This window comes from Struthio camelus, chromosome W (genome assembly GCF_040807025.1).
Source record: "Struthio camelus isolate bStrCam1 chromosome W, bStrCam1.hap1, whole genome shotgun sequence".
In the NCBI taxonomy this organism is placed as follows: domain Eukaryota; kingdom Metazoa; phylum Chordata; class Aves; order Struthioniformes; family Struthionidae; genus Struthio; species Struthio camelus.
Genome location: NC_090981.1, coordinates 30,424,986 through 30,451,792, shown reverse-complemented (window position 1 = coordinate 30,451,792; position 26,807 = coordinate 30,424,986).

The window sequence follows — 26,807 nt, the reverse complement described above, 5'->3', positions numbered from 1 at the left end:
GGCTACTTCTGACATACCATCATGATAGGTTTGCCTCCTGGAGGAACATAATTGTCCTTCCTTTTTTACTGAGCAGAAAGGCCTCAGTTCATCCGTGAGTAGCTTGGTGGTTGCAGAAGGCCATGCTGCTAAACCTCCTGCTGAACCACAGTAGTCTTAATGTGTCTTCGCAAAATCCATCCAGTATGCCTGTTAAATCTAGTAATCACCTGGATAATGGAGACCACCTTATTCTGTGACTCATCTCATTAAACAAAAGTACCATAGAAAAAGGCTTTTTGACAAGCATCAAACAAAAAAATACAATGTTAAATAGATAATGGCTGAAGAAAACAGATTTGTCATAGGTTTTCCAAATCCCACCATATAAATGCTATTTCCATGCTTTTCTGCAGTGGTGAATTTCCCTTCCTTTCCCTCTCTCTAGAAAAATGATCAATAAGGTATTCCAATCTAATGAACAGTATCAGTCTTTTCAAAAGGGATAGTGTATTCAAATGTGGACCTCCCATCTACCACATTCCTGATTATTTTAGTCAAATAGTCAACTTTTCATCCAATTTTAGCTTCTGGATTCCCAGAGAGGCTGAAGCTGCACAATCTTTTTTGTTCCTGAACCACATGCAGTGTTACACAGTCACCAGCAGAGCGTTACAGACATCCCTGGCAATAGTTTGTGGACCAGTTTAAAGCCACGTGCAACTCTGCACAGGCATTTTGCACTCTTTGGTCTGAAGAAAGTTCAGACCCTAGACTTCACCTGCTGCCATCACATCACCATACAACTACTTGTCTTAGAAAGAAGCTTTTTTGTGGAGAAGTTTACCAGTAGCTGTTGGGAATCTGTTGTTTATTGTGTAGAAGCCTTGAGGTGAGGTTCCAGTAAAAAAAGCAGTAGATATCAGATGACAAAAGGAACAAGAAGAAGTTAGGAAAAATTCTGAATTTTGCAGCTTCATTCTTCTCAATGATGGCTGATAAAACATAACCACTGCCTTACTATTATATTCCTTTATTAACTGCATTTGTTAAACCCTGAGACATGCTACAAGCACAGTCTCTTCTAAGATTTAGGGAGAGTGGAGAGCAAGGGGTGAAATGACCACAGCAGGTACACTTTTGTCATATTTATCTGTACAGCATTCCATGTTATTTGCTGTGAAGGCAGTCGAGCTGGGGGATTGTGAAAGAAAGTATGAAAGAAAAAGACTGAAAAAGATTTGAGAACAACAAACAGAAGAAGGAACAGGAGAAAGAATCAGAAGAATTCAAGCTCTTCTGGGATGTGTTTGTACTTAGGCTTACTGTCAGCACAAAATGACAAAAATGTTAGCCTGGCTTAGACAAAAAAAAAAAAGATTTTTTTTTTTTAATGCTCTAATAAAGGCCCCTATCACAATGTGAAGCTACCTTTTCATGTCTTTCTTGCCAAGCATACTTAGCTTTATCGTCCAAATAATCAGTAAGGTTGTCATAGTTAGAACTGTATTACATTTTGCAGCAGCCAAATGTGTCCTTTATCCACAAAATTCTTACCGTGGACATTGGTTTGCTTTGAACATTCTTTTAAGTAATAGCTATCTTATTTAGAGAAGAACTTGGAACATTTGGAAAGATTAGTTATTCAGTAGCAAAACAGGTATCAGGTGAGACACAGAAGTGAGAGGGTTCAGGGAGGAGGAATGAAGGCATACAGCAGTGTGTTTTCTCTGTAACTATCTGGCCCTTTCAACGTTTTGTATTGGCCTTGGTATACATACATAGATTATTGTATTCACATTTAAGTACTTAAGCACACAACACATTTTTTTTTATTTTTTTCTGCTAAATTAGGCAATAACTTAACTGTTTCTAGCAAGAATGCACTTCATTTCTAAACACCAGTCCAAAATTAAGGTAAAGGGACATTGAGTTCATTTCTTATCACATACAATCATATTTGGAAATGCAGAGTGCTACATTAGAGACATATTAAATTAATTTCTCTCTTATCCTACACAATCACATTACATAATATTATTCATAAACGGATCAAGCTGTATCTTAAAATTGGATATCAGTTTTATTTTCCTATTCCAGTGGGAAGGCTGTTCCTCAAGCACACTGCTCTAATGACTGCAAACTCATTTAATATCCAGGCTAAATTTACTAATACTCACTTTATACCCACTCGTTCCTTTGCCAACATTATCTTTTAGTTTAAATAGTCTGGCAAGATCTAGTAAGACTGAATAAAAAGCCCACAGTATTTGAATCTTTTTCCTCTTTTCTTAATCAATAAATGTGTAGCCTGTTTATATCGGCCAGTCATATAATTCCTCACTCCACTTTCCACGTGGTCAGTTTATTTATTTATTTATTTACTGTTGGACCTGTTATTTCATCTGCCAATACCTACAGAATTACAGTGTGTAGTTATATCTAGCCCTTTCGGTTTGACTGCACTAATATATTGGAATCTGGCTTTCACCTTGGAATGATAATTACTACTTCCCATTAGAAATACTGCTTTTGCCTCGCTTTTCAGCACCACTGTCATTACTGGAAAAGAAGTAAAATATTCACTTAGTTTACTTAGGTAATTTCAAATATCTTTATTTAATAGTAGCTTAATTATTTTTTCTTTGTTCTCTTGACAGTTAAAGACCAGCTAAGAAAACTGCCTTTGCTAAGGTTTTAGTTTCACTTTTTGAAAAATCTCCCTTTAGCCCAGTAATTTTTGAATTTAGCTTTATTTCTTTATTGCCTACTCCTTTCACTTCTCTTACACAATCTGTCTATTTATTCTTATCATCTTCTGTGAGCTGTTAAATTAGCAAGTTGAGCCACTCCCTATATAATATAAAGTTTTTCCAGTTGTTCAGATTACATTTTCCAGACAGAGTTTTGAACTCCTGACTTCAGGAGTGTAAGGCCTCCTCTATATTCCAGCCCAGTTAATTTCATTCATTAGTTTTCCTAGCTGGTTCCTTCACTTTTCAAAATAAACCATCTTGAAATTCAAAATAAAGATTTTTTAAATTAATCTTGATGTTTGATTTAAATTAAATCAATTCAAGATTATTTCAGACTAAAATTGTTTTGTACCACCAGCCATTCATGGTTACATAAAGAAGAAAAATATGTAATTATGTAAGGAATTGGTATTACCTCAATTAATATCTACATCCAGGTGTAAAACAGAATATCTCTTCCTGCCTTAGAGGATGTTCAACAAACAAATCCATCAACTGTTATTACCAAGAGTATCTGAACATGGTAAGTAAAATTCATTTTCTAAAAAATACGCTGTCTCCTGTAATAAGACAATCCTTATTGTCCCTGATTATGGTACATAGATTTCTTCTTACTTCCACATCTGATCTGTAGGTCTGTACCCAACTCCTAGCTCTACTCAGCAAACTATTTACCTCACTCTTTCCTGAACAACTTTTTACTTAAATAAATTACACTAATTATAAATTTACCTGTGCTATGGTTTCTTGTTTCTTTACAGACCAACACATCACCATATAGTATCACATTATTAATATTAACATGAAAATAGTGTCGTGTTACCTAACCACCTCCTCTGAACACTGTGTCCAAAATTATTTCTGCCCTGAATTTAGATCAATGTTATTATTTAAACATATTTTTAGACTAGAAATGTTATTGGAATGTGTCTACTTTCATGATACTTAGCATAAACAGTGTTTCTGATCTGGTTTATTTTTCAGTACCTCCGGATTTCAAGGGAAATACACTTTCTGTCAAAGTAAGACCATTTCTGCTTCTTTTCTCAGTATAAAAATGAACTGATTCCCAAAGGGGAAAACCACCTCCAATTGGCATGGATATTTCCTGCTTCTAAATTGTACTTTTCTACCTTCTTCCTTTTGATTACTTTCTAAATTGACTATTGTTTTTGCTCACATAAGATGATATCGACATGTGAAAAAATACAGATGCTACTGCAACTGATTATTTTTTCATTTTCTCTTATTGAAGTTTGAATGTGTACATATGTAAGTTGCAAGATAAGTTGTTCTCAGAATGTGAGCAGCTATTGCAAAATTATTCAATGACATCTGTAAGCATTAGAGTTTAGGACTTTCTCTGATTGCATATTCTTTGGGTCATACTCTGAGGTTTTTAGTTATTCAATATTCCTGTGATTAGAAGAAGTAAATGCCTGGTGTAGGAAAACATTCATAGGCTTGAAACATGTGAGTGAAAGTATTAAAATCTGCATGGATGAGTGGAGGTTTAAAATTAAGCACAAATTAACCTGCTTTGCAAAACTGGGCTATGCTGTCTCTAGAAATAGTACATGACTTTAATTAATTAAAGAAAATACTGTGCTATTCTTCAGTCCAGAGGAACTCAAAATAGATCAAAATCCAGTATGTGCTAGATAACCCTACCTAACACTTGTATTTCTGAAAGAAAGTCACTTGGAACTAAAAATTCCACTATGTCTTCGTAATTCTCCTGTCAGAGAGCGAGATGAAATATATTGGTCTTCTGAATTCTGTTTCAGTCTTTATATTTGTACATAAAGTGATAGAAGGAAATAGCATAGATTTCAATAACTTTGAGAACCAATCTTCCACTGTCTGAACAAACTGTCAGGCTGATAGGCATTGAATAAGCATGTTTACCTGTGATTTTATAGAGGAAAAGGTATCATTTTAAAGGAAAATGAGGATGCATGAGTCACGAAAAGCATTATTACTGTTCAAACACTGTGTCATAGGAATGGATCACCAAACTGGCAAGTTATTTTCTGCCTTTCAGATTGAAGAAAAGATGTGATTTTCTATTATGAACACCAAAGACTACATCATACTTCAGGAAGTGTCATGGCCAAGAAATCAGTCAAGACATTTAGACTAATCTTACTATTCTGAAGCAAGTATAGATATATATAGGTTGTTTTCTTGCACGAGAAAAAGACATTGCCTGCTTCATACGACAGTATCCTAAAATAGAATTAAAGATTTAAAAATTACTGTACTATACTCTCTCCATTGTCATATAAATGGCACCCACTAGCTATACACACTGGGAACACGCAAGAATCACACCATCACTGACTACTAATATCATGACATAAGCACATCCAGCCAACGGGTACCATGGCTAGAGTCTTCTGTTCCCCCAGCCTGGTTATGTATGACCTATTACATCTATTACAAGATCTTAAGGCAAAAAAAACAAAAAACAAACAAAAAAAACAAACAAAAAAAGAAAAAGGAAAAAAAGAAAAAATATATAAAAGATATTTGAGCTCTTAGTTTTAGTGACAGCAGCTAGATTGCAACTAAGTTCTTGGTGCGTTCCTATGCCACCTGAGATTTACTTCAAAAGTAAAATATATCCAAAACTTTGTATACAAAGACTTCCAGAAGGACTTCCTCTCTGCATTTGGAACATCTGGAGAATACAGAAATAATAAAATGAGTCTTTTATTTTTACTTTGTGTTTAATAATCAGCCATAGAAAGAATCTGAGCGCTTGAGGGCTGCTTAAAAAAAGTATTCCACTGCCCATAGTTCAGGCATGTTATTGCTAAAATAGAATCCAATTCCTGTGTTAAGACACCAAGGTTTTTATAGCAGTAAGCTAGATATCTTCAAAAAAGTAAATCCCAAGAAAGTACGCTAAAGTAGTTGCTGTATAAGATCTACCAGGAGGAAACATCACATACAATGTTGAGTTATAAATTCTGCCCCATTGAACAGTTTCTTTAATGCTTCAGAAAAGTCTTGTGTTCCTTTTTTTAATCCTGAAGGCTTTTTATTCAAAAAACTATCATAGTTTAATCTTTTCTCTTAAAATATAGCTGGGGAAGGTAGGTAATCATTCTTTCTTTTAAGTAAGAGCCAAGTAGTTAGAACAATTCTTATTTTCCTTTGTTTTCCCCGGTGGAAAACTTAAAACCTAAAACTTTAGTGTTTAAACAAAACCTGATTATTTGTAGACGGAAAGAAGTTAGGATAAAAAAATAATTACCTTTTCATCTCTTACTCAAAATCTTTTTTTTTTTTCTCTGAATAAAAGAGGTGAAAAGTCACCAACATTATCTTATAGAGATATTGCAATTAGTTAGTTACTTTTGGCACAGGTTATGTAATACAGCTTGCTTGAAATTCACATAACTGAATTCGTATCTTCTCTCTACCAGATAAATAATATGAATTAAGCAAGCTACCAGAATCTACTAGATCTCCTGGACTCATATGTGAGTATTCCTTTACGGGAGGGATAGCAAAAAGCTGAAGACACGTACTGCACCTTGTCCCCAAAGCCTGAGTGGTGGAAGTGTATTTTGACTTTTTCCTAGACATTCACAGACGGTTGGTATCTTCCTTCAAAGGACATAAAGTAAGAAGGAGAAATTTCCTCTGCTTTAAATTTAATTTGTATTAGCAGGTCTGTAAACTTATCTGCTGACTTTTTCCAAGCCTCCAAACATGCATTTGGCTAAAACATGTAAAAGAAAACATTTAATCCTGTTTAGAAAACATTAAGGGATAGAGAACGCAGCACTGCTTTCAAGGTTTGGTCCAGTGGTTAAACAACTGCTGGTAAGAAATTATACCTACCAATTTTAATGTATTGCTCCTTCCCTGCATTCCTGAAGGGACTCTCTAGCAGGAATCTCTCTACTCTTTAAATCTCTATTTTTTAAATTAATTCCTTCAGCCCTCAAATCAGTATGGGCGCTCTTGATATTCTTAATTTTTTCTATATTCTTTCTGGACAGAAATCAGGAGATCGTGTAGTATTCTGGTATCTGCCTCTCCAATACCGTTTACTCGTACCTAAATACTATAACCATTTTGTTTGAAGAGGAAAATGTTAGTAAATAGTCTAAGCCTCTGCACTGTATACTGAGTTGCAATTCATTTTAACATCTACATTTTCAGCGTCAATGATTTTCAAGATACAGGCCTATGTTACAAAGACATAAACACCCTGTTCTAGGTACATATTACATTTATTAGATTGCAGTTTGTTTGAATGAGCCCAAACTCTTATGCGTTCATAAGAGATACGCTTATTAAAATTCCTGATGCCATTTGTGAGCTCGAGAAATACCTTCCGTAAAGCAAAATCATGTATTTCTGGTGATTATTCCTGTTCAGTTCAGCATGGGTGTAAATACACCACTTCTGACTGAGTGCCTGTGTGATTACCTTTCCCTCTGTATGCTTTCCCTGCTGCTATCGTAGCCCAACGTTTTGTTCTTACGATTCCAGCCTGTATCACCCTCGCTACCTTACATGGATATACAGGGAACACACCTATATGTATGAATGTACATATGAATTGATATACATATGTAAATACTTACAAAAAAATCATTCCTTTTACCCCCGAGGCTAAATAGAAAATACTGCCTGCTATTTTGCCAAGCAGGCCTTCAGGTGGTAGAAATACTAAACCCATGGAATCAGTCAGTCATTCTTTTGCTATTCGCTAACAGGTGCCAAGGCGCCGCCCCGGCTCAGCGCCGGGGGACACCGCGCGTCGCGCCGGCTCCCGCCGCCCCCGCTCGGCTTCGGGCCTCACACGCGGCCGCTGCCGACGCCAGCCGCGCGCCGCACCCGCGGCGCCATTAGGCCGAGGCGGGAGCAGCACGTACGCCACGTACTCACGGAGCGGGCGGCCTGCTGTCCTGGCGGCTGTGGAAGCAGCTGCCCGAAGAGACCCAAACTCTTTGGAATTCAGTCAGTCCTTGCCCGGTAACCGAAGCGATCGATAGGGACGATGCAGCCCAAACGCCTGAGCAGAGTGGGGCGGGACAAGGATGTCGGCTCCCCCAGCTGCCTCCGGAGCAACCGGTAGGCGCCGGCCGGCTGGCCGGGCTCTCCTGCGCCCCGGGGCGACGCAGGGCGAGGGCGGGCGCGCCCACCACCGCTCAGGTAACGGTCTCGATCATAAACGCGGGGAATCAACCAGTTATCATGTTAACGGAGCAGCCGGCTAGTGAATTGAGTAGCTGGAGAATCAACAGTTTAGGCCAGTCTACAGAAATGGGATTAACCCCTTGTCTGCTTGTTCGGTTTTTTTACATAATGAGCCCGTAAAGGTAGAGTTTGTATCACACAGTACGCCGTCCTGTAAATTTGAGAGATCCCAATGAACCATGGCGTGAGGTGAAATGACTTATTCAAGATCATCTACCAGACCGGAGATACATCTGAAAAAGGACATATCTCTTGTGATGTTTCTTTGAAAACGTTGCCTTCCTTCATTAGGTCACAATATTTGTGAAATGTCAGTATTTAGGAGTTATTTATAGCTTTTTAGTGCTCCAGGTCCCTGTACTTGACTGAAACGAACATCTAGCATGATGTTACCTGCAGTTTGACTGAAGAGACTGCGCAGGTCAGGCTCTCCTGCTCCTGCTGTGACTTTCTTGGATGACGGTGTTCGTCTGGAGTTCGGCCTGCGTGTGTGGCCCACACGCAGCTCCACCCGTGGCTTCTGAAAGACTGAAAATGATGTGCCATAGAAGTGTTGTTTTCAGTAGTATTTTTATACCTAAGTCCATGTGTTCATCCCTTCTTGACTCTTACTCCATCTTATTCCTGCTTGGAGCACCTTCAATAGCTCCCTCTTAAAATGGGTATTTTCCTTCTTTTCTGCTTTTTCTTTCTCTCCGTTGTGATCTAGAGGTGAACAAAATAAGCATGAAGATTCTGAAAAGCTGTAATTGTTCATCTGAAATTGTTAACTCTCATGAACTGTTTGTTGCAGCTCTATAAAATAATTCAGTGTAATGAAAGAGAAACCACTGGCCAAGCGGAATCACATTCCCGTGAGTGTTGGAATGCATCGCTGTGATTTAGTTTGGCTGCTAATTGTTAACAAAAAACGTATTGATTAGAAAAGTTGCTGATACAGTGCTGACCTCTGTGATTGTCAGCTTTTAACCCAGTTTATGTGTTTGAGCATTCCTTTTGAATTCTAAAGTACCTGCTATGACAAATGAAATTTTTTTTTTTGTCTAATAAAAATATTGCCAGATAGTAAGTGCCAGTTAGGAAATTGGTTTTAATTTCCCTTTGTGGCTAATTAACTGTTAGCATCTCAGCTTTCTTTATGCGTATAATTAATGTTTCTATTCAGATCTTTTTTTCATTGGATTTGCAGTTGATACTGTGGGCTGTGAAGATATTTTGGACTTTTTCATCGAATATTATCTCTGTCTTTCATAGACAACTTTAATAAAATCAATTGTTGCATTATCCTGATGAGAATTCAATATACAAATTGCACAAAGGAAGATCATGGAAATATTTGTATTTTTGGGATTTTTTTCTGATTGAAGAACGCTAGCCAACTTAAATTGTACACATTCAACATAGCTTAGCAAGCTCGGGAAATGTAACTATGTATGAAAATCAAACATATGAGAAAGATTTATGTTTCTCATTTCTTCAGACTGCAGTCAGAAACCTTCTGCATCAATTCAGCAAATAAAAAATGTTTACTTCAAATTAATTTTAAGCCTAAAACTTCAAAATGGTGTATATGCATCTGTGGTTAGAAGTATGAAAATAACACTTCAGTACTTTTTTATTTCATTATCTTGCATTGCATTGCATGTCTTTCCTAAAATGGTGTTATGTTAAAGCAGCTCTTTCTTCATAACCAATTCTAAAGAGTGTTTCAAAACGTCTGTGTTACCTTTAGGACATAGAAGAAATCCATACAGATAGGAACCATCTTCAGATTCTGGGTTAAGAAGTTTATCTTACATATATATATATATATATAAAAAATCTCCCATCTCCATGGATACCAAAACCTCCTACTAAGACCAGAATTTGACTGTGGAGAGCAACAGCGTGGTTTAATTTCTGATATCTTTGTCTTCACTAAATAGCCCCTTCCTCTGAAGTAATTGACTTTCCAGTAATGAGGCTGCTTGTGTAATAAATTGTTTCTCAGTATGAAAAAAGGTATTAGATTTTTGCTGGAACTAACCAAACACTTTATCCATCTGAAATTGCAGAAGAACTTAGACGAGCATGATGCCAATATTGAAACTAGAATCTGGCAAAAATGCTGGAATTTATCATCAATTTTATAGACACTTCCATACCATCTTCATGGGTAAATGTGTCTTCCAAAACTGTGTAACTGCATTCTGTGTAGGCACATATGAGTATGTTTGTTTTCGAAGAGGGCAACTGTGTTCAAACTATGTAAATCTGTCAGTCTTATATAAAAAAAAAAAAAAAGTCACATATGTGTGTATTGGCAAATTTTTGATATGGAAATGCACGTACGAGTAAATACAGAGGAGGCTGTTGACTTTATTCTGGTTATACCAAGGTCTTTTTGAAAGATAGACCCCTAGAATAACAAAACCTATGAAATATCATCCTAAACCAATGTAGTACAGCGAAAGTAGAAATGACTTTCTTAAGGAAAGTCTTCAGTATTTTCCTTGACTGGGAATTTTTCAAGATCATGCATCAGCTTCAGTGTGTGGGCTTTTGATGGAAAATCTGAGTTTCTACTGGAAAATTCATGGAAATTTCATGGAAAGTCATACTTATTCTTTGTGAAAAAAAGCTGCAGTCATTGCTTCGTATTCTGTTGATTTACTTCCCAAGGCTTCTAGTCATTTTCCCGAAGTAGAAGGGATTCTAAGTCAACAAATTAATGACCACATTTCTATTTCAATGTACCTAGAGTTATCTATTATTCCTTTTAATTCCCCTTTAATTTTTAAATAAAGGCTACCAAAAAGAGAAAAGAAGAAAAAATGAAATCTTAAGAAAAAAAAGAAAGGGGGAGTATTTTACTTCATGTTACTATATTGCTATGGAAAATAAACAGGCATGATATTAATATAACACACACAAACTCCCTACGCTGCTCAGGAATCAAAAAGCTGCATTCTGATCAGTCTCAGCAGATAGTAATATGTGAAGATCAGCTCCTGCATGGAATTTCCCCCCAAATGGCTCATTTTTATCTGTTTTTGAATAATCTTGCATAAAAATGCGTGTAGCCGGCCAGCTTCCTTTTGGCAAGACCGCTACATAAGCTAAAGTGTGGTGTTTATTCCGCAAAGCATTACGCGTAAGTGCTACAGATTCAGCTGGGCCAAAAGCTACTCCATCCAGATTCTAACACAGGAAAACCCAATGTGTTTTCCTAAATCCATCTACTTGAATTAATCCATCTTCCTTTGGGAAGGCTGTTGTCAAAAAGATGAAAGCAATGCGGGTCTGGAAATATAATATTTTTGGATATCTGTAGAATACCAGGAAACTGAGAGTTTAGCAAACATTTTGCTCTCAGCTTCTTCAAAGGGTAGGTGATTATACTTTTTAGATATCTTTGCTACAGAGATCATACAGATGTAACAGACTTCTAGAGACAGGGTGACTAATAAACAGAAGAAGTATCTAGGGAAGATAAAGTTTCAAAGAACAAGGCTGAAGTTAGAATTGTAGATTTCATAACCCTTCATAGATTCTGTCTTTCTGTTCTTCAGTTAAAGGTGCTGGAAACGCAGGTCAGGTTTCTGGCCGCTGTGATGGCATTATCCCATACGAGTGCTTAGTTCTCCATAGGCTTCCCTGCAAATAACTGAGAAGTCAATAACTTAGTTTCTAAGGCAAAAATTCACCGGAAAAGGCAAACAAAGAAAAAAAAATATACAACCAGCTTTGTAGAGCATAAAGGAGCAGAAAAAAGCGCAAGGTATATCTGTTTTTCCTTTACAGTTAACCTTTAAAAGCCATCTTAAGTGAACAGTACTGAATTTCTACTGACTTTGCTTAGCTGCTGCAAGAAGGGACCATTTCTTACAGGAGTAAGTGCAATTATTATGTTATTTGTTTTCAATGATAACCAAGATTTCATCAATTTTAAATAAAATAGTGATAAATGAGAATTACGGCACCCTGCAGTATATTCTGCAGGACATTAATATTACATAGTTACCTTCTTTTAGGTTTCTAATAGTCCTTTACTGTCAGAATACATATTCTTTTGAATCCAGTTCTGGAAACGAATCATTGCTTAGCTGAGATCTGCCTCTGTAAGTCTTGTCAGGATATATTCCCACATCCCCCTGTAAAATGCTTGGAGAGTTAGGAAAAAAGTAGTCAATATTGGATTGCTTAGTCGCTCATTCGTCACATAGCCTAACCATATTTGCACCCATTACTTGACCCTTCGTATAAACTTAACTTATATCTGACCTTGAAACTCAGGAGTGTAGGGAAAAGTTAACAGTATATATAGAGCTGAGAACCATTAAATTAAAAAAAAAAGTAAGAAAAATGTAGGATAGGCACCACATGTCAGTGACATATGAAATAGTTTTACTCTTGTAGATACTGAGCGTTCAGAAAATGTTACTACTATTTAAAACATGGATGTATTTTTACTAGAAATATAAAAAAATAGGAAGGCATTTATCTTCTACTTTAAGAAATTAATCTAATCATGTTTTCTGACGAGTAATTTGAAACTTTAAGTTGTTAACAAAACAGGACTTTAAAAGTCACACATGAAATCAAAAAAAGAGGAGGTAAACATATTATTCATATTTGATGTATCTGTATGGTGCATTGCTTCGGCAGATAAACGCCTACCTTTGTGACTACTGAACTTGTTTAAAAAAAAAAGGAAAGAAAAAAACTTTCCTTTGCTGAATATTTATAAAAGAGATTAAGAAAACATCTCCTAGTCAAAATCTTTCGAAATTCCAGTTTGTAGTTTTCTCCATGTGAAATATGCCAAAAGTAATCCCAGCATCAATTAGTTTTGCATAGAAAGCAAAATGTGTGCTCTCTTTCCCTCACCTTTCAAAGTTGGGGATAAAGTCTAGATTCCTGGTCCAAAAGAATTTTAAAAGAGCCCCTATATAGAGGGGCAATGATCAGTAATTTGCTTCATAATTCAATTCCCATTTCCTCTCTCTCATCAGAGGGAATACTGAGAGCTGCTATAAGTATGAAGGGCAGTCCATTCAGTAGGTCCGTTAGACTATTTTTCTTGGGGAAAGTCACACTTGGCTTTGTTCAGAAACATAACTGCAATCAGAAGCATAAGCAGACTGACTTCACACCGTGCCCTGAATTAACAGATTCTATTTCATTTTTCTAAAAAACATACTGTTTGATCTGTTGCAAATGAAAATACATTCCAATAATTCTAGATACTGCTGAGATTATTTTTATATATTGTAGAGTACATTTCAGAATTTCTATCAGCTTGATTTGGACAGGAAATTATACACCAGTATGCAATAGAAATGTATCTCATTAATTTCCACTGTTACTGTAAACAATGAATTAAAAATTTGGGACAGTGAGGTGGATTGAGAACTGGCTGGATGGCCGAGCTCAGAGGGTTGTGGTCAGTGGTGCAGAGTCTAGTTGGAGGCTTGTAGCTCGTGGTGTCCCCCAGGGGTCAGTCCTGGGTCCAGTCTTGTTCAATGTATTCATCGATGACCTGGAGGAAGGGACAGAGTGCACCCTCAGCAAGGTTGCTGATGATCCTAAACTGGGGGGAATGGCTGACACCCCAGAAGACTGTGCTGCCCTTCAGAGGGACCTGGACAGGCTGGAGAGATGGGCAGAGGGGAACCTCTGGAACCTCCTGAAGTTCAACAAAGGCAAGTGCAGGGTCCTGCACCTAGGGAGGAGTAACCCCACGTCCCAGTACAGGCTGGGGGCTGACCTGCTGGAAAGCAGCTCTGCCGAGAAGGACCTGGGAGTCCTGGTGGACAACGAGTTAAGCATGAGGCAGCACTGTGCCCTTGTGGCCAAGAAGGTCAGTGGGATCCTTAGGCGGAGTGTTGCCAGCAGGTGGAGGGAGGTGATCCTGCCCCTCTCCTCAGCCCTGGGGAGGCCTCACCTGGAGTCCTGTGTCCAGTTCTGGGCCCTCCAACACAAGAGAGTCATGGAGCGAATGTCTGGAGCGAATCCGGCGGAGGGCTACAAAGATGTTTAGGGGACTGGAACATCTCTCGTATAAGGAAAGGCTGAGAGAACTGGGCCTGTTGAGCCTGGAGAAGAGAAGACTGAGGGGGGATCTCATCAACGTGTGCAAGTATCTGAAGGGAGGGTGTCAAAAGGATGGGGCCAGTCTCTTCTCCGTGGTGCCCAGCAACAGGACAAGAGGCAATGGGCAGAAACTGAAATAGAGGAAGTTCCATCTGAACCTGAGGAAAAACCTCTTTCCTGGGAGGGTGACTCAGCACTGGACCAGGTTGCCCAGAGAGGTAGTGGAGTCTCCTTCCCTGGGGATATTCAAAACCCGCCTGGATGCGGTCCTGGGCGATGTGCTCTAGGTGACCCTGCTTGACCTGCTGAGGTCCCTTCCAACCTCAACCATTCTGTGATTCTGTGAAAAAAATCCCTGACTTCAATAGACTTTGTTCACAGCTCAATATTGACATTACAATTTGTCAGATTTCCTGTTTAACAACAAAATGAAAGCTCTGTTTTATGACAGATGTAGTTCTTCCGGCTGTTTATATAATCTGCTGTAAAATTAAGCTTTTGGCTTTTCTAGGAAAAGCTGATATAGCAAAATTATCTGCACAGCTTAGAAAAGAAAAGGCAAATTATCGCTGTATGATATGAAGGATTTAGGTTAATGTTTTAAAGGTAGTATTTTCCTCCTAGTTAAAAACAATAACTAAAAATCCTTATCAATCGGTGTTTTGGAACAGAAAACTAAACTGGGGAAGAATCTCTTGGGTCATCAGGTCTGCCCCTTGTCTTCAGAGGAACTTAACGATGCAGTCCTTTTCAGAGGCAAATCGAGCCTCTCTTAAAAGGTAGTTAAAATTTTTTTTGCTCCAATACTCTTCAGAGTATAATCCCAGATCCTGATTGTACTGCTGGTTTCCATCCCAAATGCATTAATGCTTAGTTCAAACTGTGTTTTTCCTTTGCTAATCTTGTCCTTAATTAATTAATCTGGCATTAACAGCACTGTGCAGTATTATAGTGTTCCTTTGGCAAGTCAATGTTACGTTTTATTCCTTTTTTCACTTTTCATTTTACATCCATATCTTTGGTTATCCATTTATTCAAAATATCATTTAGGATTTTCCATATAAATATAGAATAGTGCTGAAGTTGCCTGTATTCTCTATTTCTTAAATGTAAGTAATGAAGTCCATAAATCTATTAAATTTCTCCATCACAATGTACAGTACAGTGCTGGGACCTTTGCTGAAGGCTCTATTCAAGTTCTGTGCCCGTGAATATGATGGCAGGAAGAAGTGATTTACATTTGTGCAGTCTTTCACTGACGTGCATTCCAGATGTCTAAATCTGTACCTTGGGAAACCAAAGGAAGTCTTGTCGTTGCTGTCATCCAGATCAAGCCTAATCTAATGCTTGTTTGTGTACATTTTGCCAGAATGTCAACATGATCTGAAGACTGGAGTTCCTTCCATGTATGAGGTGTTACATAGCTGTCTGTGCTTCTTTGGAACACTGTGTAACTTTTTGATAGAGGCTTTGTTCTAATTTGCAAAGTCATTAGGAATTTTGACTGAACCAGTATGAGAAAGAATGGCAGGACGGCATTTTCTCAGTGTATAATAAATAGCATAAAGCATACCTGAACATAACTCCTCACCTCCAGGATGCAGGCAGTGATTTTTCTATGGTTGAATGATTTGACCAAAATGAGTTTGCTTTTGTTAGAATGGCAGTGACTCATTTGCTTTCTGTCACATGAATATTCCCCGAAGAGGTCTCAAGCTATAAGAGAAAATCAGTCTTGGGAAATTTCAGAAGAGTTTATTCTGAACTCCTTGGAATAATATCTGTGTATAATGGAAATAAAATCTTAACTACAAGTTATTATCCCTGTACCAGGCCTTCTTACCCTGACTCCAATTTAGAGACATGGAAGAGAGGAAGCGGGAAATGCAGGAGAAGACTTTATTGGCTGATCCTCATGCGATATAAGGTTGTGTGGGAAACATGAACATTGAGAAAACTAAAGCAGCTGAATGGCTACTGCAGGAAATGAGGTCAGTAAAATCCAGAGACCACTCTGCACACCCGGAACTTACTGCTGATCCTTTTACATTTTCTATACCTCTCCTGCAGCACGTGAATGTTACTATGAAAGATGTTGGGCCAAACTCAGTAGTGGTTCTCAGTTAAAAACGTTCTGTTTGGCAACGTGCTGATTTATTATTTCCCCTTTTATATAATCATTAATTTAAAAAAAAACACTTTGGAAAAGCTTCTTAATCTACTCTTCCAGCTTTCAGGCTGTTAAATTAGTCTAGCAGCAGTACTGAAGCCCTCTTGTGGAACAGCCACCAGGATACGGAAGGGCTACACCCTTCCACTGTGGGTAGATTTGTGTGCGGGTATGTGCAGGGAGATGAAAGAACCTGTATGATTTACATTTTGTTTTTAAATTTTCTGATTTCAGCTTTCAAAATGCAGATAGCTTGTAATTGAATGTATTTATGTTTTGCAAAGAAATACATACAGAAAGTAACATATTGGCTTTCAGAAATCTTTCTGGCCAATATAAGGAAAGTTTATGCCCTTAATTACTGAATAAACAGACAATAAAAATGGGAAGTTTAACTACCCAAAAAGGCACAAGGGAAAAAACTAGAAATCACTCTTAAAGGGTTTATTTTGTGTTTGCACAAAGGTAACAGAAACTACAGCTATGGCTGCAGAATCTCTCAAGCACTTTCAAGTCCTCAATCAAATGAGCAAGAACTTGGAAGGCCGTGCCTGGCTCCGTTCTGTTTTTCAAGTGTGCATTCAGGCTTACATAGGGGTTTCATATATTCTTCACCATGCACATCTAGATGTATAATAGCTTTTTTTGCAACCTTGGACTGTTCTCAGTGCCCTGGCCACCTACACTGAGCAATAAGGGGACAAAATTGAAGAAGCTTTTTAGCTTTTATAGCTTATTGATTTTTATATTTTCTGATGTATTAGAGCAATTTTTCAAACGTATCCGCCTTACCTTGATATCTTGAGTGTGGAGAGAGGATTTCACATTTATTAGCTTTGCTTTGGTGAAAAAAAATACAGCAGTAGAAGTACTTCTGTGTTATCTCAGGGATATAAATGGTTTTGATATAAAAAAAATCAATTCTCAGAATAAAATTCAAAGCTTGTGTGTAAGTGTTACATAAAAAGCAGACAACAAGGAATACACTTTCCCAAGTAGGTAACAAAGATGGTTTTAAAAAGTACAGTCCTGAATTGCAGTTGAACTCACTGATGCTCAATACTTTCCGAATAAGAAAGCTCTATCTTAATAGAGAGCATATAATACGGTAAATACTTTTTTATTATCTCCGATCAACCATGGCAGCATTAAAAAAGGAATGCGGCAGAAATGTCTTCTCCAATGGGAGTACTATTTTCGCAAATCAGAGGCAATAAAGTGAAGTATGAGCTGCTTCATAGTAAGAATTTTGGGTTCATTAGATGATTTGAATTTTTAAACACTATGAGCAGGAAACGGTCCTGCAACAAAGGTATGCAGTAACTGACCCAAGAAGTCAAGGGAATTCAGCTATACTATTGCCTTGTCAAGAGTCTGATTTCTGTTTCTCCCATAGTCCTCACATGAAGGGATGATTGTGATTGAATCACTCCAAATTTAATGGTCTATTTTACCTCATTTGGGTATCAATTACATGACTTTGATCACCTCCCAATCTATTCACAACAAAAACAATACAGAAATTATCTTTGTTTCCAGTTTTGTAATTTTTGGTAGGCTTTTCCCCCCTCATGCTAGAGATGTACACTTCAAACTATTTAAATAGTTCAAGCATAAGAGCGAAAACAACTCTTTTTGCATAGATGCTGAGCTTATTAAGTGTTCCAAGATGGTAACATTGTCAGAGTCCCTTATTGTCCACTGCTGGATAATATATTACTCTAGGACCATCATAAATCAAGAAGATACTTTATTCCTCTTCAAAGTTTTCCAGTTTAAGCAAATGTCTTCTTTGTGTGTGTGTGTGTGTGTGTGTGTAAACAACAACAACAACGAAACCCGAACAACTGTTACATGAGAAATGTTAGGGGAGGAGTGGGAAAAACAAATCTTTAATTTCCATATGAAAATCCTTAGTCTGTGCAGTATGCATTCTCTCCCTGAAAAAGAACAAGATGCAAATATATTTTGGGGGCTAATGTAGCAATCTGATGCTTTCCTAACTAGACAAATAAAATTGACACAGGTTATTTAAAGTCTATAAAAAATGTAGCAAACCATTTACAAGTGGAATGACAGCAGAAGAGGGAAGTGGGCGTTTTTTTATCGCCCTGTTACCACCCTAAAACTGAAATGCGTAGAAGGTTCCATTTATAAGTGCCGCATATAGTACATCCGTATTAGAAAGCTTCATTTTGAAAAGCACCTTATTATTTTCTGTGCTTTTGCTACGTGAGGCCTTATATAAGTATTTATGACTGAACTGAGTAATTCTTTCTGAGTAGTTTTACAAATTAACAGACACATATTGTCTATACCTACAGTTATACAAACCACGATTCTACAGTGGGACTATGATATACAGATCTAGAATGTCAGTACAGATTAGAATTTAAAAGGTTTTCATACTCCTTGCTGGAAACTGTAAAACATTTTGGAAGTGGAATCATGACAATGTCATCTTGTATCTTCTAAAGAAGTGGTTTTAAAGGGGGTGAGCTTTTTCGTCTTTACTGATTCCTAATGGAAGCATGCCACACCTCCACTGCTACCAGGTCACCTTTGCACTTTCGCTTTCTGTAACCATAGGAAGTCCCTAGCTAGTAATTCCGCTGACTAGCAGCATCAGTCCTCTGGAAGGAAAGCTAGCTTGTTAATTACCATGAAGATCTTGCTTCTAATAAAAGTTAGATGCACTAGTGAAAAACTCACATGCAGTGAGTTACATTCAGCAGGGAATTGCCTCAGTCATTCTCAGGTGTTCTGCCACTCTACAGAATCTTAAGCTCTAAGTTAGGCTTTGAGAATGGAATGTACAAATAATTTATGCATTAAGAAGGGGCAGCCTAAAATAAAGAATGCAAAACTTTGCAAAAAGCTGTATCTTAGAACCAGTGGTTCTTTACAATTAAGATATTTCTCCACGTTCTTAGTCCTGAAGTTGCTACAAGCCTCTCTCTTTTTTTTTTTTTTTTGGTTAATGTAAAAAGGAAACCGCAACTGAGGAGAGTTAGATCTTCCTTTCAAAGCGTAGAGAGAAAATAGCTGAGATTACTTTCTATCCTTAATAGCCCAAGGTCAGAGCCACTCTCTGGGTTCTAGGTCACCAAGGCTCTGTTTCCATTTCTGTTCAGTGAAACTCAAATCTTCTGCTGTCTGGGAGAATGCCTAAACATGCAGAGCTCTAAGAAGCTCAGTCTCTCTTTAAAAAATGTCCTGGAAGTGATTAAAGAATTTATGGTTTAGACTGACAGTTGAGAGAAGGAATGTTTGTACCTTTACATGAAGTGGTCCGGGGGCAGGACCATATGAAGCTCCTGGCTAGAAATTAAGAATTTTTATTCCAGCATCTATGGAAAGGGACTTAAAAAAGGCAAAAAAGTCACTGCTTGTTTAATCCTGCAGTTCCAAGCATGGACAGAATTTTGTTTCTCTATTTTGGAAAGAGTGGGAGAAGAAATAAATATGTACAAACAACTGTAAACTTTCATTTCAATAATTGTGAGGGTTATAAAGGGGTGAGTTCCCCCCTCCTTACTGTTTCCAGTTATGATCCAGCACTGTGGGTTTTGTCCCATTTGCTTGCACTGAGAGGCATACTCCTGGAACTCTAGGTTATAGCACTGACACATCCTCCCTGCCTTCCAAAATTGAGAAAGAAGCATAAAAATATTTTTCATTAATTCAGAAATCAAACTTCAGAGGATTAAAGCTTCAGCTGAACAATAATTAGGAGATGAACCTTAGGTCAGAAGGGATGTGTAGTTACATCTGTTCCTCCGTTTTGTAAGCTACACAGCAAATGCCTGTACAGAGATTGATACAGGCTTTAACCTCACTTTTTTCAATAAGTTGTAGTGAATACCTACATTTTAAATGCTACTTGATTACATTTGATTTCTTACAGATCTAGCTTGGCACTGAGTACCTAACAGACAGACAAAAATGAGTTTTCTCTGAATTGTGTTAGAAATGGAGATTATGCAGATATGTGAATGCTTTGTTAATGGGTCAGTATATGGATGCGTAACCTACCGTAATACCCTAGTTTGATGGTCTGTTCTTTACTGCTAGCTTGATTATTATGGCTGTACAGAACATAAACATATTAACTTTTATTTCTTTTCAAATGTACACTTTATTAACTTTTCTATATAGGGGCTATTCTGTCTTCTTATTTAAGGGTCAAATGATATGGTAAGAGATGGAGTCATAAAACAGCTGTGATATTGTTTTGTCATACTACCCTCTCCTTCCTCTTCCCCATTGAATTAATTTGCTGTGTAAGAAAGTGGTAAGGATAGGAAGAAATTTGGGAACATGCTATTTTCATTAAGCTGCAGTAGTAGTGCTGCAGCAGTGAAATAGGATTACATACTTCCTGAAGATGAGATTTTCTTTACACTTTTTTCTGTGGATCTATTAGGAGGGCAGAGAACAAGTAAAACCATGGGTAAATTTTTGGGAAAAGGTGAAAATTGTATATGAAGCATTTTGCTTCATATATGAAGCAAATGATGTCAAGCAGAACAAGAGCTCTGGATTTGACTTCTGGCAGCAGTGTAGTTGACTAGTCAGAACTGGAACTCAGTATACACTCTGTTTTCTTCTTAACACTGATTTATGGTGTGACCTCAGATAAGTCACTCCTCTCTCTATATCTGCTTCACCTCCTACTTTTTGTGTTGTTTATTTATACTGCCAATTTTGTGGGGCAGAGATGCATTCTACCTACTGCACCTGAGCATGTATTTACTCTAATTTCTTTCCAGCTCTGTTTTATTAATAATAATCTTTTTTTCTGAGAAAAGATCTTTAAGAAAAGGGATCTTAGTATCCTTAAGAAAAGATTAGAACAAAAATTACTTTGATTTACGCTCTTCTAATTTTTGTTGCAGGCTACAATATAAACTTAAATTGTTACTGGCTGTCTTAACATGTCAGGTTACTTATAACCCATCTTTATTTAATGTTATTTAAATGTAATTAATGATTCAGTAGCATTAACATATATACCATGTCAGATTCATATGCATGTATATAGATGCACAGAAGCCTGATGGTCATATACATGTATATAAACCTGGCGTTTTCCTAACCAACATGTTTTTTTTTCCTGATTTGCCTGTCATGACTAAGATAATGGAGGAAACAAACTTCAAGTGTAAGAATGAATGAGCTCTTGAGAGTGTATCAGGAACCTTCCCAGCCATGAATTGCTAATGCACCTTCAGCCTAGCAGGCAAAACAGCTGAGTAAATTGATGATCTAACTTGATGGTTCAGCTAGAATCCTTTTTTATGCATTAAAGCATGAAGTACGGTTATCAATTTATATTCACTTATTGCTGATATGGGATAAAGAAAGCTCTTATTCTGAAGAAGGATAGGAAGAATAGTCAATATATCAGCCTCTAATGGAAACAATTAAAGATTCACAGACCTGAGAAAGTTAAAATATTAATTTTAGATTAGGATTCAAAAAAGTCCATTCCCAGTTCACTGAAATAACTGGAGAAATTTCAACCAGTTTCCCTCAACTCTTACGACTGTTCCTGAAATTAAAACTTATAGATACGAAAGCCCAGACTTTCCAATTTGTCCTCTTTGTATCTAGTCAAAATATAGGAATTACTCTGTTAAAATATTTGGAATATTTCACTTGCTATCCTACCTGCACAAAAGAGGAGAAAAGGAGGAGAAAATTCAAATCATCAGGAAAAATAATAATTCAGATAATTTGTGATCAGTTTCAATTTTGAGGTAACAAGTATTCTGACCTGTTTCGGTAGTTCATATAGTATCTTTTATTACCATTAGCACCTTCAGTTGTCTTATAACAAACTAATGGAATTTACACACCAAGAGAGAGAATATACAGAAAACATTTAAAAAGTACACAATGCTTGCATATAGCAAATTCATGCAGCAATTGCACTGATTTTAATTTCTGATTATATTTCTGCTGTTAAAAAACAAAAACAAAACAAACCAGGTATCTAGGAAGCCATAAGACAAGGAAATTAAATTAGTTTATTACTGAAAAGACAAGATGGAAAAAGTGCGTGGATTTATTTACTGCCTTTTATTTAAACTTCTTATCAGGAAGCTTTAGGAAGCCAGTTCTAGGAAATAGCTTCCAAATGATTGCATTTTTTTTCCTGAAGTATGCCATCTTCTGTGTAGAATCTTTTATCTTTTAATCAAATCCACTAATTTTGTAGTTACTAGGAACTTTTATTTTCCAGAGTGCTTAAACTAGCAGGTGGTAGCCAGTAGGGATACCAGAAAAATTATTCATTTCCTCTGCTTCGATGCTGGACTAGCTTTGCTAGTCAGATTATTGGATCATGTTCACTCCAGTATTAGACTGAAAAAATAACAAATGGCCAAAATATATTTGTGAGGCAAATTCCTTTTTTCCTTATGTCTCCAAGATTAATAATCGTATGAGATGTAATTCTGTAAAACATTTGTGTAGAGCAGTGCACCCTAAAGATGATTTTGTTGTTGTTGCCAAGTGAGATGTAATTGAAGGTTCACTTCACTTCATTAATCCCTCCTATTGTGCTGTTCCTATATGGGTGTAAGATAAATTTTTCTAGTTCTTTGTTCCACTTCTGCTTCATTTATATCTGCATTATTTCTTTGGTGGATCATTAGGAACTCACAGTGTAGCTGATGACCTGAGAAAATAGTTTAACTCTTTGTGAAATGTAAGGATTTCTGGCATGTTGGACAGAGCCAGTACTTCTGACTTGCATTGCAAGATGAACGTGTAAAAGTGTTATTGTATGAAATGGTATTAGAAGTAAATTTGTGTGATCCAGTTACTATCTAATCTACCAATATCTATGTATTTTTCATTTCACAGTCAATCCTCTTTAACGTCTCATGAGTTTTAATAGCATTACTTTCAGACTGGGGTTTCTGTAGAAGTTGAAGGGGTAACTTTTCTCACTTTGTAACATTCCTTGTGGTTTTCTGGAAAACTAATGTATCCATGTGACGTAACAAGTGGGGAGAGATAGTATAGCACATCCATTGATGTGAGAGAGGAGAAATTAATTTTTTAAATGTTAAAATAATTTAGAAACATTTAATTGCACATGACTGATCTATGTGACTATCTGAGCATATTAGGGATATTTGAGCATATTAGGTATATTTTTGTCCTTCTATCCATTGTTTCTTATACTAATTGTTGCTATATGGATGTGCTTGAGAGGAAAAATTAAAAAGATTTTTTTTTTAAAAGGTTTTTTTTAAGAATTTGAAGGAAATTAAATTCTACTGCAAATTTATATACTTTTTTTTTTAATGTGAGAGAGGTACTATGGCTAAATTTGGGCATTAAAGCCTTGGACGTGCTTATTATAGCAGCCAAAAAGAGGTCATATGTCTGCAAGAGTGCATATGGTCCTGCATCAGGATCTGTACGTGTCGGTTCAGTGAACAGTAAGCTTCTGCACTGAAGCAGGGAAACAAGATAAGAGAAAATCTGTGCCCTTATAAGATGTTGAAGCCTGCACTGGATAGAGAGGGGATTGTCCTGGCCACTTATTTCATTCTCCTTAGATGAGAGGAACCTCCCCTCCATTACTGCCTCCTTATGCTGCTTAAGTTCATGTCTCATGTTGACCCTATAGCACAAACGAGACAACTTTACCATTAGCGTTACTACTCTGATGACTTCCATAAGTAGACCTTTGCTGCTTCCAGTGATCCCTAAAAGTTCAGTTTCTGTCTCTTCTCTTGCTGTCATAGTTTTATAATTTACTACACACTTACTGCACATTTACTAATATTATCCCCAGACAAAGAGTGGCAATAGGAGGCAAGTGGGAAGCCAGCTTCCAGTTCTGTTCATAGAGTTGATATGTGAATGTCACTGGAAGGTGAGACTACTGAGAGCTTCACTACCGCCTTTCCAGAGATACAAACAAATGAATAGTGAGTGGTTTAATGTTCTTGTCATGAATGTCTAGCTACTTAAATCTAATAAATACCAGAATTAATGTCCCAAAGTCATTGCTCACTGTCAGCTGGATTTTATATATATCATAGCTTATCTATATATGCTCTGGGTTAGTATGTAATTTCCATTTCATGGGAGACCTCTAAACTATTCTTCAAACAAATAGGCTTCAAACCCTTCAATTGGTGCTTGAGTTTTTCTATGAAAGAGCAGATTTTGATCTGATGCAAGTAATATTATAACACTAGTTCCCAGTTGTTCTCCTATGCCTGTGCAATTGCGAAGCCAATATTTGCTTAATTTTTATGAAGCGGTAGGATTTGCTGCTGAAGCACTGAAACACCTTGCAATTCCAAGTCTTTCTTCTTTTACTGGTGGCAGAGGTTGGGATTACTGACCAATGTACTGTAAATAAATTTTAAATCTCTGTCTCCTCAATGGCTTGAAATAGTTGTAACCCACATTCTCTAAGATCCTTTGAAGCTGCTTATCAGCTCTTTAGCCAACAAAGAATGCAGAGCAGGGTTTCTTAAGACACAGAGAGAGATGCCATACCGGCTAGGAACTGCAGCCCATTCCTTCATATGCTGAAGAGCAAACACTACTGCTTCGGATGGATGGCTCAACTACCAGGCATGGCATGAGGGTAAAACCTAGGGGGAGTTTAACCTCCCTGTGAGCTCTTTCCCTGCACCATCTTCATTTTCTGCCTACCCACTGCAGTGTTCCTTGTTGCCCCTGCAGCTCCATGGTTTTCTCAGATACCCTGACCCCACAGGGAAAAGCTGTGATGCAGTGCTGTGAAAATGGACTCTGAGGCAGAGAGAGTGGGTAATGGGGCTAATGATAGACCTGATGAAACTAAAAGTATTCTACATAAATCAAAAATACACTACATGAATCAAATTTAGGGGAAAGGGAAGGAAAGCTGTTACCGCCCGCTTGTCACATCAGGGTTAAGTCTGTCAACGTCTCTCTCCTTTCTCTGACTCTTTCTTAGTGTCAGCCATATCTAGTTCAGTGAACTTGCATGCTCTACATATATTTAACCACCATACTTACAGAAAAAAATTCTAATAACATAATTTGTGTTAAGATTCATCTTAACCTTTATTGTGTTTGTCCTTTTACAAAGTGCATTCCAGAACCACTGTTTTCAACTAGCATGAATTTATTAATAAAATAATACTGATTTCAACATTGGCAAACCCTGCCAACAAATTAATGACTCTGTGGTTCTTACACTGCTTTTTGGCTAGTGGCCTCAGCAAGGTGATGCTTAAAGTGACCTTTTTTATTTTTAGGAATTTTTTGGTCTCAGCGATATTATAATTAACTGTGTCAGTATGGGTACCTAGCAAACCTAATACTTCTAGAAAATAAGAATGTGTAGTGCAGATGAACTACAATAAAAAAGGGCTAATGCATACATTAAGAAGAAGAATATGCATTGAATTCTCCGGAAAATTTGGGCAATTAATTCAAAAATTCCACCATCTGAATTTATAAAATGCTTTACTAAAAAGAATTATTGACACTTCTGGACAACCTCAAGGAGAACCTATTTAAACTATTGCCGTGACTGTGATATGTGATCCATGATGCACATTTTCATTCTGTGTCATGGTAACCAGCACTATTTATTTCATAATAAACTAGAAGTAGAAAATCATATCTCTATCCTTCTTAAAATATTATCTCTGAACAAGGCAAGTGTGTGCTGTTCTACTACATAGTTTTATCTTTTCCTGTGTTTGACAGGGCTGCGCATGAATTCCACTTTATTCAGTAAAGCAAGAAAGAAGCCTATGCAGTAGTTTTACTTGATGAACTATTCGAAGATCACTTCCCTTGATTATCTTAATAAACTGACGTCTGTGAATAATGAAATAGAATGAAAATAGACAAGGTTATTTTAATATCAATTAGTTTATATAGGTTTGTTTTATTAATCTTTTCATCTGAAATGTAGAATCTTACAGAAAACAGCCCTTCATTTATAAATAATACTCCTGAACAAGAGGCAAGGTCAGTGATTTATTTGGACTGGTCAGTGCCAAAATCCTGAAAATTTCTTGAGAAAACAAGTCTTTATGCATTTTTTGTCTATGCATGAGCTCCTGTCTGAGCTCCTGCCAGCGTTCACACACAACTGTGATTCTGAAGGTCCCTAAGGCTGTGCTACTTACTCGGAAATTAATATTTTTTCTTACTTTTTCCTGAAAGGAAAACTTCAACCCATCAATCCCCATCAAGTACTGCCTCTTTAAGCTGGGGAAAGTTAGCTATGGGAAATGATATGTGCCAATTGGAGGTTGTTGGCAGTTTTCATTGAAATATAATGAAGTATATAAACATATACAGTTTACTGGAAAAATAGAATAAAATTCAGTATTACATTTGAAGGTGTTGTAGAATTTTCTTAAAATGTCTTTCTGAACTCCCATATCATAGACTATTGCTGAAACTTTAGCTTTTCATCCTGTTTTGAATTAAGGTATTGATAAAATATCAGACATTCCCACAGGGGTGAATTTCAGATTTCATTATTCTATGGTCTGAATATACTCATTATTTTTTTAAAAAGGTGCTGCACTATATTGAAATGTAATGTACATGTGATTAGT